Below are 14,308 nucleotides of genomic sequence, written 5' to 3' on the forward strand. Positions count from 1 at the left end.
CCCATCTCTTTTATCTGTGCTGACCTCCCTACACCAACAAAAGTGATTAATGTGTTTTTAAAAAAGTTAAGGCGATTGATAAATGAGCTTCTCTGTAAATGCAGAGTCACAAAAAATCAGTCCACCAGTTAGAAATATCCCCCTGTTTTTCTCATTTCATTATGCTGGATCAGTGTCGCTGCTCCACATTAATTTTAAAAGACAGAAGTCTCGGCATGAACTTGTTTGCCTGCCTGTACACGTCCAGACACATCTGTGTTATAAGCGTCTTTTATATGTGGAGATTCAACATGAAAACAACACTGAGACAAATTCAGTTTAATGTTAATGTCATAATAATAAGATTAACTTGATATGGAAAATAACCTAAAAATGGGCGGACTTTCACTTGTCAATTCCTGACATCACCATTAGCACAACCCTAGCCCAAAATATACTAATTGGTCAGATTGTTGGATTAGATTGTTGCAATGGTGTTGGACATTAATAGTAAAGAGGCCATTCATTAAATCAGCCGCTAGCCTTCACCTGTGGAAACTAGTTACTGCTGGACTGAGGTAACAGCATTAGTTAGATTTGTGAAGATGTTTCAGCTCCCATTGAAGAGACTTCTTTAGTTTTAAAAACAAACTGGTGGGGTCTGAGGTACTTAACCCTTAATGGGGGTTGTCCCCTTGAATGTATTCCTGAGGCTCATTGACTTTGGGTCATGTGATGACTGACATGAGCCATGGGGTGAAAGAAGTCATGGGTCATTACCATCACTGGTGGTTAAAGGTGAAACCCCTGTGAGATCTTGCCTCAACCTATCATGTGACTTACTGAGGTCACCAGAGACGAGGTGCGAGTGGGGTTGCCTGGGAAGAGAAATCAAGACTGCACTGGAAGTGGCTGACAGCTCATGTTGTAAGCCGTCACTTTTCTTCAGTGACGGTTACTCACAGTGGACAAAGATGGCCTCCTTTACTCCACTCTTAAACCATCTGTAGTTTGTCCCTTGGGTGCACACGTACAGCTAAGTCTGTTGTTGAGGTGGTTCTTATATGTTGTACTGTGCATTTGTGAAATGGCTGTTCAGTTTTACCTATGCAGAGGTCCGACCACTCCTCACTGCAGAGTATACACAGCATACATTTTTTTTCATCTTGTGTTTGAGAATTTGTGTCTTAGACAAAAATTGGACCAGGTCTAAGGGGACAGCTGCCACTTGGGGTCAAATACCTGTGGCTCTTTATCGTTTGCTTTTAGAACTAAAGAAGCCTCTTGGATGAGAGGTGAAACGTCTTCACAAACTTAAAGAAGTCCAGTTGGCTCTTTTTTTCAGGCTCTCTAGACTGCAGCTGAAATGGTTTGGGCAGCTCGTTTCATATCGGCTTCATGGCTGACCAAACAGATTTCTGAGCTTCTTGCTTTGCCTTCTCCAACCATGACTGAAACCTAAACAGTGGGGCAGAGATTAATGGCTACATAGCTCTTAGATTGGTCCTGGAAGTTTTACAACCCTGGGAAATTCATACCAATATGTTTTTTCACACAGTTTCAGAATGGTTTTATCCTCTTGTGGAAATTTTAATTTCATCATTGGGATTTCTCTAAAAGCAAAACCAAACAGGACCTAAATCATTAAGCAAAGATGCCGTTTTAATCCTGAAGCAGAGATATTTTCGTCCCATAACCTTCCTCTAATTATTGTGTTGCCATAGAAGCACACAGTCAATGTTGACGGAACAACGAGCGGCATAAAGTTCCAGCAAACACCCAGAATACTTTGTGGTGGAATATGGGTGGTTTTCTTCAAGACTTTCCCCCTCTGACATGAGACAGAGGGAATCGAGGGAAAGACAGAAAACGAGTGCGTGTGGGTGGTGGGGGTTGGGATTGGTCCTGTTGAACTGTGGGAAAATCCCATGTACTTTCTCCCTAATAACACATCGATGAGGAGGAGGGGGTGAAAGAAAAGCATGAGAGCCAGATTCAAATGCTGAGAAACATAAGAGATAAGAGACAGTGGAGATCGTAGAAAAGACAAGGATGAAGAAAGAATGGACGTCAAAAGAGGACTGGAGACGCAAAGAAAACAATTTAAGGTGAAATGAGAGAAGCAACAAGTGAAGAAGAAAATGCCTTCCTCCTCTTTTCTCTCTCTCCCCAACTTCTACCCTCTTTCTCACCTCTTCTTCTATCAGTCTCCACCTCATCCCTATCACTTCTCTCCATCTCTTGCATTTGTTCCCACCCCCTTCTGTCCACCCCCTCTCCCCGATGAAGCGTGTTGAAGAGTCTGGCATCGGTCCCTTTCTCTTCAATCAGAACACGGAGAGATTGTTTTGATTGCTCAGCCCACTAGCGCCAGAAGTCTTTGCGTCTGTTTCCTGTACACAGATTACTTTTTCTGAAAATTACTGCGCTTTAAGGACGTCCCTTAAAGCTTTTCTTTTTTTTTTCCTGTCATTTCCAGGAAAGACAGTAGTGTTTTTTTTCTTGACTTTGAAAGCATATTATTACTTATTTCATGCGGGAACCCACTAGAAACAGGCTTGTGGATCATTTTGGGGCTCGACCCCATATTTTGAGAAGTTCTGGTTTGAAATAATGATGATTCTCACTGCAAAATTAGGGGGTTTAAAGGGTTCTTATGTGATTCTTTTTAATGTGTACATATTGGAATTGGGTACAGTTATGAGTCCTCATGGGGAGATTATCACTTTCAGTGACTTTTCAGTGACTCGCTGCTTTTAAAAGGTTTCCCTGAATTGTAAAGAATAGCTATTTTCATGACTAACTATCTCATCTGGTGTGGGTTTTTTTTTTTAGAAACTGTTGACAGATTTTACAAGTATGACTTTTAAACTGCAGGGTCTGATGAGAAATACAATATTACTGGTCATATATGAAAAAACATAGTATTACAATGAAACAAAATGAGTAGAGCTGTTATTTATAAGTTATACTTTTCAATGTTCTCGCCTTTCCCTAAAGCATGACACTGAATTCATTACAGCCGTTCAGTGTGTGTAACCATTCTAAACTATAATCTACGTCACTAGATATCACTACTATGTACTTAAGGCCTATTTTGGGTGAGTTTGTAACCTGAGAACTACTTTTTATGCGGTCACTGCAGGGTTTTGTGGGAGTTCAAGTTCGGTAAAAGTTTAGACTGCCTGAAAGCTGTGCCTGTGCCTGTGCGTGTATGTGTGTGGTGTTAACGTGCACAAGTCACTTTGAATGGCTTCTTTGTGAGATCAGCCCTGCTGAGATTTCAGCCTGTGATGGGACCATGGCAGAGTGGAAAATGTACTATAAGTCTGGCAAATCAGTTACTTATATTTGAAACATTTGTATGCAGCATGCCTCTTAAGGCCGTTCATGTTCGTGGCTAGGAAAATGAAACTTGACCTGATTTTAATATTTGAGCTGATCTGTAGTTGTGCTATACTCCTTTGTTTTTTACTCTGCAGATTGCCATGGTTAGTTTTCCTTGTGTTGTGCAACTGTTACCTCCACTGTCACTCCCGTGTGTATGAGTTATTTTCATATGGTCTAATTGAGTCATACAGCAACATTTTGGCTCATTTTCTGAGATAGACTCTCCAGCAATCACACCACCTTTATGTTGTCATGTGTTTCAGGCCTCTTTTATCCCTCTTGGTCCCTATTTATCTCATAACCACATGAATGATTATGTTTAAGTTAAGAATGAGTGTGGGCCACTATCTCTATTTTTACTATTTATAGCATTGTAGAAGCAAAAGAGATTAGGGAAAAATGTTACCCAGCCAGGAAAAGACCATGGCAACCATTCAGACAAGCCTTGGCTATAAAATCATTGTACTTACTTCCTCCAAGGCCATAAAACTGCCTCATGCCTTAACTGATACACATTTTCTCCTAACTTTAGATGAGTATTTGTAGTTAAACGTTATCGTTGCCAACAAAAATACCCATTTACCACAAGATTTTAACTGTTTCCAGTGTGTGATTTATCCAAACCAGATCAAATGAGACTGAATCGGGTCACATGTTCAACCTGTGTCGCCATGTTGGTTCAAAAGTTGAATGGGATGCATTACCTGAACTGAATCAAGCTCCGATTTCAATTCACAATAATTTTGTCATTTAAACATGTTTAACCGGAACATTGCTTTGAGTTTTGGCTGCCCTTTCCTTCCTCACTGTAGCCTCATTGTTGAGGGCAGGGTCAGACACACAAACACTCAGAGAAGCTGACAGGAAATGAGTGTCTGTACAGGATGCTCTACCTTTCCTACGATGCCCACTGATTGTCTTTGCCTTGGAAGGATGAGTCACTGCGCTCATTCATACAGCCACTTACAGGGATCAAGGACAAAATAGGTTAATTTTATGACTTTAATGTTAATAGAAGCGCTATACCATTATAAGTCATAATAACAAGCTGGCTTTGCTTTTTTACTCATTTGCAGCTCTAATGCGTCAGGTTAGTAATGTGATTGAAGGAGATTTTGTAAAGGAAGTGATGCATTACACTCGTATACAGTCATCTCACTTTATCAAGGTTAGATATTATTTTGTGGCTGTGCAGCTTCCTTATATTAACATCAGGGAAGCACGTGGTCATTGATCTTCAGTTGTGTACGTTGTATGTCCCTGTCATCATTGTCAGTAAACATGGGAACGAGCATGTTTCCCGTATGTGTTAATCTGTCAGCCTGTAAATGGCTCAAACAGAGGATGTGTGACCCTTTTAGCACAAAGGGTCTTTCTGCAGAATCCATGCTCCACTCCCTTCCACCTACTACAACTGGCACTGGCAGCAAGTCACGAGTTAGACACGTCTGTGCTGAACTTGAAGAAGAATGTGTCACTTGTCACACTCTTTTCTGTTTTGATTCTTTGGGACGTAGTCTCATGTTGAATACCGCGACAGCTGCTTGATTTTTAACAAAGGGGCCTTTAGAACATGCTTAGTACAAGAATCTCATATCACACAAGTAACACTTGATGTGATTTGCTCCACAAGGATTTGAGTGAAAAACTAGGCAACATTTAATATGGGTTTGGTTATGTGAACACACTCTAGAGGGTGTAACCTGTGTTTGTGTAACATCATCATCTTATTGTTGCATTTTGAAATGAAATCATTGTGAAATTACTTCAATCCATTTTTAATAATATAGGACCATCTTGTATTCCTCCTTTGGGTACAGGGGCCCCTGAATTGGGAGGCATTTGTTTTTAAGTTGATACTCCAAATATCCAAGGTTACATATCGTGAGTCAGTGTCTTGCTCAAGATCGGTTTGTGAGGCACACTTTGGATAATTGCTCTGACAGTTGCTATCTAAATTATTTCGGTTTTGCTGCGTGACCTAAGATTGAACCGTACCTGTCGTCTAAGTAAAGAAGTGATCCGAGTCTTGCTGAAAATTCTTTTGGTCTAATTTTAGTACACAGAAGCTGTGTTCGATAAGATATAGGTACCTGGATCTGTCCAGTGTGCCTGTGGCTTTTTGATAGCAATCTCAGTGCCATCAGATGCCAGTAATCATCACCCTGAGTCATACTCATCCCCTTAAGGAGGAGATGTTACTCAACCACCCACACACATCCATCCATGCTCTGCTCTGCGCTTATCCACGTAAAACAGTGCGCTGACGATAAAGTTGATTTAGTTATGTTGGCCCGTCACCCAGCAGCTTGGAAAGCATACAAGTGCGGATACGCGCACACACACTCAGAGTAACACAAATTATCCAGTCACATGCTTTTTTTCTTCTTGCTCTCTCTCTCTTTGTCCCCACATAAACAGACTCTCCCGGTGGAGACACACACGCGCGCGCGCAGACACACACACACATGCACACACACACACACACTTACTCTATGAGCGTCAGAGGGCCCCATGTATGTCAGAGCTTTATCCAAACACAGCTACAGTTGCTACATGCTGCAATTATTACCAGATGGACTCAGGGAAAACATATTAAGTCTGCTTTTTCATTATTGCACTGCACACCCTCCTGTGAGACGGAGAGTTCGAGTGGAAAAAAAAATAAGGAGGGAGAATGAGAGAGACATTTTAAAAAAGTATAAATTGTCTTTAAATTGACTGCAATCTACCGTCCCTGAGTAGTTGCTTATTTTCATTTCGATTTACCATTAAGTTCCTTTGAAACAAATAAAAATCACCTATTTTTTTAAATTCTTGATATCTAAGTACAATCCTTTTGTTTTTTAACTTGATGAAATCCATGAAACTCCATTCAGTAAGACTTGGAAAGTATGGAAATTGTGTGTTAACAAGCTGCTGCTGTTTATAAACACCATCTTCCTATCCAGTTGTTAAGTGATGATGTATGAACCCTGCTTCCGGGTCCAAACTACTTTGCGTTTACTAAGGCTGTTGTTTTTTTTTAACACTATCTATTTTCTATTTAATTTTCTATTTAATCTGAACAAGCTCCTTAATAAAAAAAAGTCAGTGAACACTGTTTGCGTTTCTCAGTTTTTATTACCACTATTCATCGGCAGCACGTTTCAAAGCACCGTTTTTAAAAAAACCTTACAATGTAACTACAGCCCATCCCATGCAGCAGTATATAAATGACTAACCTCGTATTGTTGATGAATGATCTCAGTTGTGCTTCTGACTGAAGTTTGGTCCGTTTACAGCAACCTGCCATGCGATTGCTAACTTTTATTGAGTGGAAACGTTATTGTGCTAATGTGTTTGTATAGCTAGCCACCATGTAGCACATCAGTACATACCAGCTAGCCAAACTTCAGTAACCCCACAAACATCACTGCTGTTTAGTTTTCTGTCTTCATTTATGTCAGAAGTGATAGCAGAACTGTACGTTTTAATTTTTCAGAAATCCCTCAGTCGGAACATGCTATATTATGTTTAGATGGAAATTAGCAAGCTAACTCCCTGCTAACTTCTAACTCTGTTAAACTTTAACATCCAGGCATCCATGGAAAAAAAGGATTTATTAACTTCATTGTTACACCTGGTAAAGCAGCCAGACTTATCATTTTATTAAAGATGAAACAATTCCAGTTTTTAACTCAGTGATTCCGCAGTGTTTGTTTGACTTGAAGCGGAGTTTGGACCCGGAAACCGCTAATGACATCCGACTGAAAAACTAAATTTTTCCTGTTTCCATAGTCACACACACGCAGAAGAAACTTTTACCGTCTAACCTTTAAAAATGAAACATCACTAAACACATTCCCACAATCACCCTTAGGTCTTCTTACTTTGGGTTTAGTCAAAGTCAAAGAGCAGTCAGTGGTCCCCTGGCAAAAACTAGTGTCTAGTGGTAGAAGACTATTTCTCATTTGATTAGCAAGCGGTTGCTGGCTGTCACTATGTGACATCGGTTGCAAAGAAGGTTCTGGACCAAAAACCTCTCCCACGGTCACCTGTGATTTGCCTGAACGATGCTGATTTGTGTGCAAACACTTGCCAACTAATCACTGAGCAGCAGTGAAACTGGAAATGGAAAATATTCAACTTCTAGCTAAGAGTTTGTCCCTTACCAACCGGTGTGTTTCAAAATTCCCTTGCAACCTGTATCACTGGCATTACTCACTGGTCTCTGGATCTGTGGCTGGGGCTTCAGCAATTGATTGGACCCGAAGCAAGCACTTCCTGACCTTTTGAGTAATACACATTTTGTCCTAGTTACTGGTGGTTGCTAGGAGGTCACCGTCAAGTCTCTAGGCCTGCGTGACTGGGCCCTTTTGGAGTTTAGCAGCAAAAGCCAAGTATTAGAGTGCTCTCTTGCGTTTCTATCCAACTGACTTTACTCTTGTTTAAACTTTAGATTTCGATTATACACTTCCTCTTCACCTTGCTTTTTATTGATTTTTCTTTTCTTTTCTTTTTTTTGGCCATGCAGTCTTTATTTATTTTACTTATTCCAACATCTGCCATTATAAGCTAATTCAGGAAAACTACCAGGAAAATGAAATGTTCCTTTTGTTTTGGCTGCACGATTGAAACTTCATTTTCCCGGTAGTTTTCATGCCCAGTGGCAGACAGAAGTGCATGGTGAAAGCGACACTTTTTCATGAAACCAGTCTGGATACAACTACATTATGCAACCAACTCTTATTTTATAATCAGTTGAAACAAAAACGCGTCCCTGATGCATGTTTTAATATCATCTATTACTAGCATAAAACATCACCATTTGAATTATGTATAATATCTCCCCCTTGATCTCAGCCCAACATCTTCTTTCGAGTAAAAACATGTCAAACCACAAAAGAAGTTAAAATATCACCTATTAAGATGCAGAGAGATGAAGCATTTTATATTTAATTCAGTAGAACATTAACTGGCTGCTTTCATGCAGCAGTTTCCAGGAAAGGAGAGGAAAGATAGCAGTTGTGGTTGAAACACAGAAGAAGTACTCAGAAAGTTATTTGATACCATGTTCCATAATTTGTTTACAGTTTGAAAGTCAGGAAGAGATTCTTCACAGATCTTATAAAAAGAAACTTCAGTTTAAACATGAGGAAATATGTGATCATTCTAAATTTATTACTGGAAACTTTAGTCTTCATTTCTTTCTTGTTATAATTTGATAGCTTCTAAGTTCACTCTGCCTAAAATACTTTCAAGCTTATTGTTACAGATCATTTGAATTAATTGATCTGAAGTTTACTCCTTGAATAATCTCAATTGGTTAATTCCAGAAAACCTTCAAGGAAAATTTACAAAAACATTGCTACATTACAGACTTTTTGTGTGATTTTGTATTTCTGTGTGTTAATGTAAAAAGTAAAGCGTGCATACCATCATGTGGCACATGCATATTTATGTCCCATACATATGCCAGCTATTCCTGCTTGACATCTTCTGCACTGCTAATTATAAAAGTGTGCTCTTCTTTCTCTGATGCATGCCAGCAGGGAGAGACAGGTCATATCTTCTATCCTTCCTTTCTTTACATAGTTTCTCACACATGCAGAAACGTTGTTCCTATACATAGTCTAAATCATCCCAGTCCTTTACAGGCTAAATTCAGAAGCTTTGTGTCATTGGTGGTTTGACTTTTAACCTCCCTTGCTAATCCTACATATGCTAACCTTAACATATAAGTGGGGTGAGTAATTCTTTTGTGTTTGTTTTTATAACTAACTAAATTGGCTCTTGGTTGTCTGACGCTGGCAGTGAGTGCTGGCAACCACAAAAGGGAAAATAGTGTAGTGCAAACAAGTGAAGTTTGACAAATATGGATAACAACGTGATTCAACCACAGCCTGCTTTACTCAATAGAGTTACCGGATTGAATAATACTTGTTCTGTGCCAGAGCAGGTCATTCAGGACTTGGGTCAGGTGTGGCAGCTACAGTAGGCCATCAGTCATTTAACTGCCCCTGTCCCACCTTTCTGATCGTCTAGCTGAGGTAACATGACACTTAGAACTAGCAGAGCTGCTCAGTGTTTCCATCATTACAAGGTGCCATGTTCAGCAAAATATAAATACCCAGGAAAAATGCAGTTCACATTAGAAGAAAGAAGAAATATCCAGTCAGTGATCCATTTGCCTTATTAGTACATGCTCATATTGCAATATTGTTTGTTGCCTGTTCTTGTTTGGCTGTGAAATTAAAACAATATGAGGTGCTGTAAGTGTATAAATGCAAACAATGGTCTCTTTTAGCCCATTGCAAGGTGATTGCTAGGCAACGTGATAACATTGTCATCTATCACGTATAATTCAGCTTTTGTGGTTATAATGAAATCATAAAATTAAAACAATAGGATCCTTTCATAAGGTGTTGTAGGTGCATAGAGGCAAAAAATGCTGTTCAGCCTAGCCTGTTGCTAGGTGGTTGCCAAGCAATTTGATGGCATTGTAATGGTTGCTCAAATCCTCATCATGTAGGAGGAGTTGGCAGACAAAGAGACAAACACAGACATTTTGTTTTATAAGAGGAAGAAAAGACTGGTCAATTTTAATAGATTACCTGAGTTATTGTTGATTTAGCACTATGTAGGTTTATTATTGTTGTTACTGATGTTAGCATTTTTACGAGCTTTTTCACTCAATGTGGAGATAAAGATGAAGAGGTGAGAAGAACAGCAGGTGATATGTTGTAAAGCTTTTTGGCACAGAAATAAGTCCACTTTACTCCCTTGGTGGGCTGTATTAATACCCTTATGCACAGGATTGGAGCCAGCAAAGGGATGTACTGTAGGATGGGGGTGGAGAAGAAGCATGGCACCAAGAACAGCTGTCCTGTGTCTTGAGCCCAAAGAAGCTCATACAGAATTACTAATCATCAATCACAGGGAGGTATTTTCATAAGTCATAAATAGGATCCATAAAGCCAGATTTTCCTTCACTACATGGGAAAACTTACAGAGGCCCTGTTCCTATACATGGCTTCTCCTCTCTGGCGCCAGTCAGTCCAAAGTGATGTCTTCTTCGAGCCAGGAAGCGAGCGACAGACCAGATGGACAGATGACTGGGTGGCAGCAGACAGAGTAGTAGTCTAGTCGTCCCTGTTTAGCTCCTACTCTCCTTCCTGTTCGGTAGCTTAACAACTATTTCTGTATCTGTGTCAGCTTTGCACTTTTGGAGTGGACTGTCACTTGTGCAAGCACCCCAACACCACTTGCTTACATGTGGATCGGTTTGCTACACAGCTAAGCGATTCAATGTCATTTTTGTTTTAACATGGACATTATGTTATTGGAGATTAACATTTTATTATCCGATTTCTAGTATTATTTAGTCCCAATACAAATAACTTATTTGCTAGTACTCTAAAAACTCTTGAATGATTTATTGATATGACAACACCTATATTATGTTTTTGTCATGGTGTCAAAACCCACCGTCACTGGTTTTTGTCTTCTTTTTTGTATTTTTGTTAAACTACGGAGAAAACGCTAAGTAATGCACAATTTTTGAAAAGCAAAAATATACACATTTTATTGTTACTCCCCAACTAGTCACAGCAGATCGCTGCCTCTCCCTGAGCCTGGTTCTGCCAGAGGTTTCTTCCTGTTAAAAGGGGGTTCTTCCTTCCCACTGTCACCAGGTTCTTGCTCATAGGATGTCGTCTGATCATTGGGGCTTTCTTTCTGCAATTGAAGGTTTTTTACCATACAATAAAAAAATATGTTGAGACAACATCTGTTGTTGTGATTTGGCGCTATCAAATTAAATTAAAGTGAATCAAGTTGGCGAGCTATGTAACATTTAGAAAAATAGATGTTCCGCTATCTATTAATGGATGATGAGGTAGTGTTGTTTTAGGTATAAGTGTGTGATGGAGTCCTGGAAGCCCAGTTTGATAAATGCATCATTTTGAATATAAAACCATTTATATTACCATCTGTCCATTTTCTGCTACTTAACCAATTCAGGTCATGAGGGACGGAAGGCAGGGTATGCTGTGGACAGGTTACTAAGTGTCTAATATAAAGTCCCATGAAGAATGCCTTCATCTTTGCTGGATGAAGTCTGGTTATAGCAAAAATTGAAAAAGTTCCAACTTTTATGTTATGTTTTGTTTATTTTTTCCCCTCACTGTTCAAACTAGAGACTGTGGCACTACAGTTGCAGTGATATAAGTAAGGGGTCTGCTCTTTTTCATGCATTGTTACTGAAACTGCCTTAAGGTAAAAAACAAAACAAAACAATGATATTATATTTAAAGACATAACAAGATATTACACTTTTCATTTGAAGGTTGGATTATAAACAATAAAAACTGGTTTTAGACAACATCACTACATATTGGGTCCAATCTCATTTTTCAGGGTGAGTAATTAAATTCAAATACTTTGTTTTGTTCCTGACTAAGGACAAAAGGTTTGGAGATACCAGCGCTGAATTTAATGGATGTTTACCTTTCCAGTGAAGGTCAAATGTGTCATCTGTATCCAACTAAATGCAGCTCAGCTGGAACCAAAGGAAGTGAATGTTATCAGAATGTAAGCACACATTGTGCCCAGTACATATTCTATTGTTTGATATGCTGAAACCTGGCATACACAGATGTATTAGCACGTGACGAAATCACCATTCAGGAGTGTTTCTAACATCAAACCCCCTAAGAGTTGTTTTTTTCTGTTACGCACAACTACTACAACATACAGAAATTTCTTTGAAAAAAAAAATGTCAAGAATAAATAAACAATCAGTTTTACATTCACATGAACACAGATAGCTGCTGTGTGTACATATAACCTGGAGCAAAGTGTTTTCCATGGATTCTGTCAGTTCAGGGCTTTTTGTCCTCATTTTCTGGTTTTGGCAAACACAGTAAAAATCTCCAGCTGCATCAAAGACAGAGATAAGAGTCTGTGTGTGCGTGTGTGTGTGCGTGTGTAAGAGAGAGAGGGGATCTTGTAGCCTGATTCTGGCCTGCCTTGCTGGTCACAGGTAATCTGCCCAGGAGCTCCGGTTTGAAAAGGAATTGCACACACGCACACATTGGACATCTGGCCACAGTGCCGGTTCTTATCTTTTCTCCCGATGCCGTCCTGTCGAGCACATGGAGAGCAGTGATAAGATCGAGCCCGGGGTTCTGATAATTACACATACATACACGCGTGCACGGGTGCACGCACGATAAGTACTGCATGATTTGCATACAGCATGTATCTGTACATATAGTATATTTGTGTTTGTCTGCTATCTGTGAGTGTGGTACTACGACTAACGCTCACAGATAGACTTTGGCTAATGTTTGACTGACTTTGTTTCTTTTCTTCATATATGAAGTTTTAAGTTGTTGGCAGTGACTGATTCACAAAGTGCAAAGCCTTGTAATGAAAGACTGACTGTCTGCTGTGCTTAGCATCAGATCAAAAGATTGCTTCAACTGTGGTTACTTTGTCTTCTTTTCTTCTATTAAATGAGCTTGTGTATGTGTGTGTGTCTGTATTTGCGTGCAGGGATTGCTGCTCTACAGTAGAACGACTGGTTTGAATAGTATTTGCTCTCAATTTGACAATTTGCAGATTTTAAAACAGAGAAAAAAAGAGTTCTCGTTTCATAATTTGCATTCTGTTGAGGGTTTTTGTTAGGCAGAAGTGCGCAAGAGGATCTGTGAATGTGCGTGCACGCTTACCCAAGCCTGTGTGTGTATTAGTGCACGTGCCCATGGGGCCCTGCTAGTGTTTGATTGCTGCTCTGACCACAAGTTGGGCTTTGACTCATAGTTCTAATTAAACGTAGGGCAGGTCTGAACTGGCAGGGCACACATACACGTACACACACCGCCTCTGAAGTTGATCTGTTATTGCCATTTGGTTAGTTGCACCCTCAAAAATGGTTCATTACACTGGGAGCACACACACATGCTAATGCCTCGCCAAAGGCAACTGCAGCTGATCTAAACCGAGGCTTCAAACTTTTAAAGGTTTTAATTGTACTGCAGCTGTGGCACACAAATAATAGTTGTCACTGTCATAACATCTGTAACTGAACAGCGAAAACCAGTTTTTAAAAATCATACGTAATCTGTAAAAGGACTTTTTTCAAGCGTACTATTATATATTTTACTATGTAGCTAAATTTGTTATTTTTTTACCCTTTTTTTTTTTAACCCTGATATGACTCTAAAATGTGTTGATAACCTCTGCTGTACAGGAAATGTGTCACTGGGAAATGGTCAACAGGGAACGGGGAAAAACGTAGGGAAGTGGAAGATGGAGTACGATAGCCAGTGGCTGACAGTGAGAGAAAAGACAGAAAAGTAGAGTAAGGCAGATGGAGCAAGAGACTTTTAAAGGAAAGAGGATATCTCAGTTGTCGAACTAAATGTTGTTTTCAAAAACGATTTTGATCTAGGGAAACATTTCAGAGAAAGGTAGAAAGTCACTGCCCCTGGAAAAAGAAGACATTTGGGAAATTTAAGCCCCTAAATATTTAAGAAAAAAGTTAAGAACATGGAAGAACAGTCCTCCTGCAAAGAAGGGCGAATAGTCTGTTGGTGTCTCAGGAGAAACAACAGAACCCAGCTGTTGCTCTGCAGGCCACCACACCCAGCGGAGAGAGGCTCCATTTGTTGTTGTTGCTGGCCTTCACGACGCTGACAGAAAAAGTGGGGAAAGGGGGAGGTGGAGGTGGCGGCAGCAGACTCCGGCTGACTTAAAGTAAAGAAAAGAGAGAGTGAAAAGTAGCAAAGGAAATGAAAAGAGGATGCTGCATCGCTTCTGGTTTGTCAGTTCTCCGTGAAAGGGTTTGGTCCAAAGTTTGTTATCTGGGTCGAGTATTGAGAATGCCACTGCTTTGTTTGATTACCCCAAGACTCGGGAGATTATGAAAACACAGCCAAGGGGACGTGACCTC

At 39.9% G+C, this 14,308-nt stretch overlaps 1 protein-coding gene across 1 annotated transcript in view; it reads left to right on the forward strand.

Annotated features, from left to right (window-relative positions):
- Positions 1 to 14,308, forward strand: part of atg7 (ATG7 autophagy related 7 homolog (S. cerevisiae)) — a 60,167-nt gene that overhangs the window by 33,964 nt on the left and 11,895 nt on the right. The window lies entirely within an intron of this gene.

This window comes from Neolamprologus brichardi, chromosome 5 (genome assembly GCF_056152115.1).
Source record: "Neolamprologus brichardi isolate AB-2024 chromosome 5, ASM5615211v1, whole genome shotgun sequence".
Classification (NCBI taxonomy): domain Eukaryota; kingdom Metazoa; phylum Chordata; class Actinopteri; order Cichliformes; family Cichlidae; genus Neolamprologus; species Neolamprologus brichardi.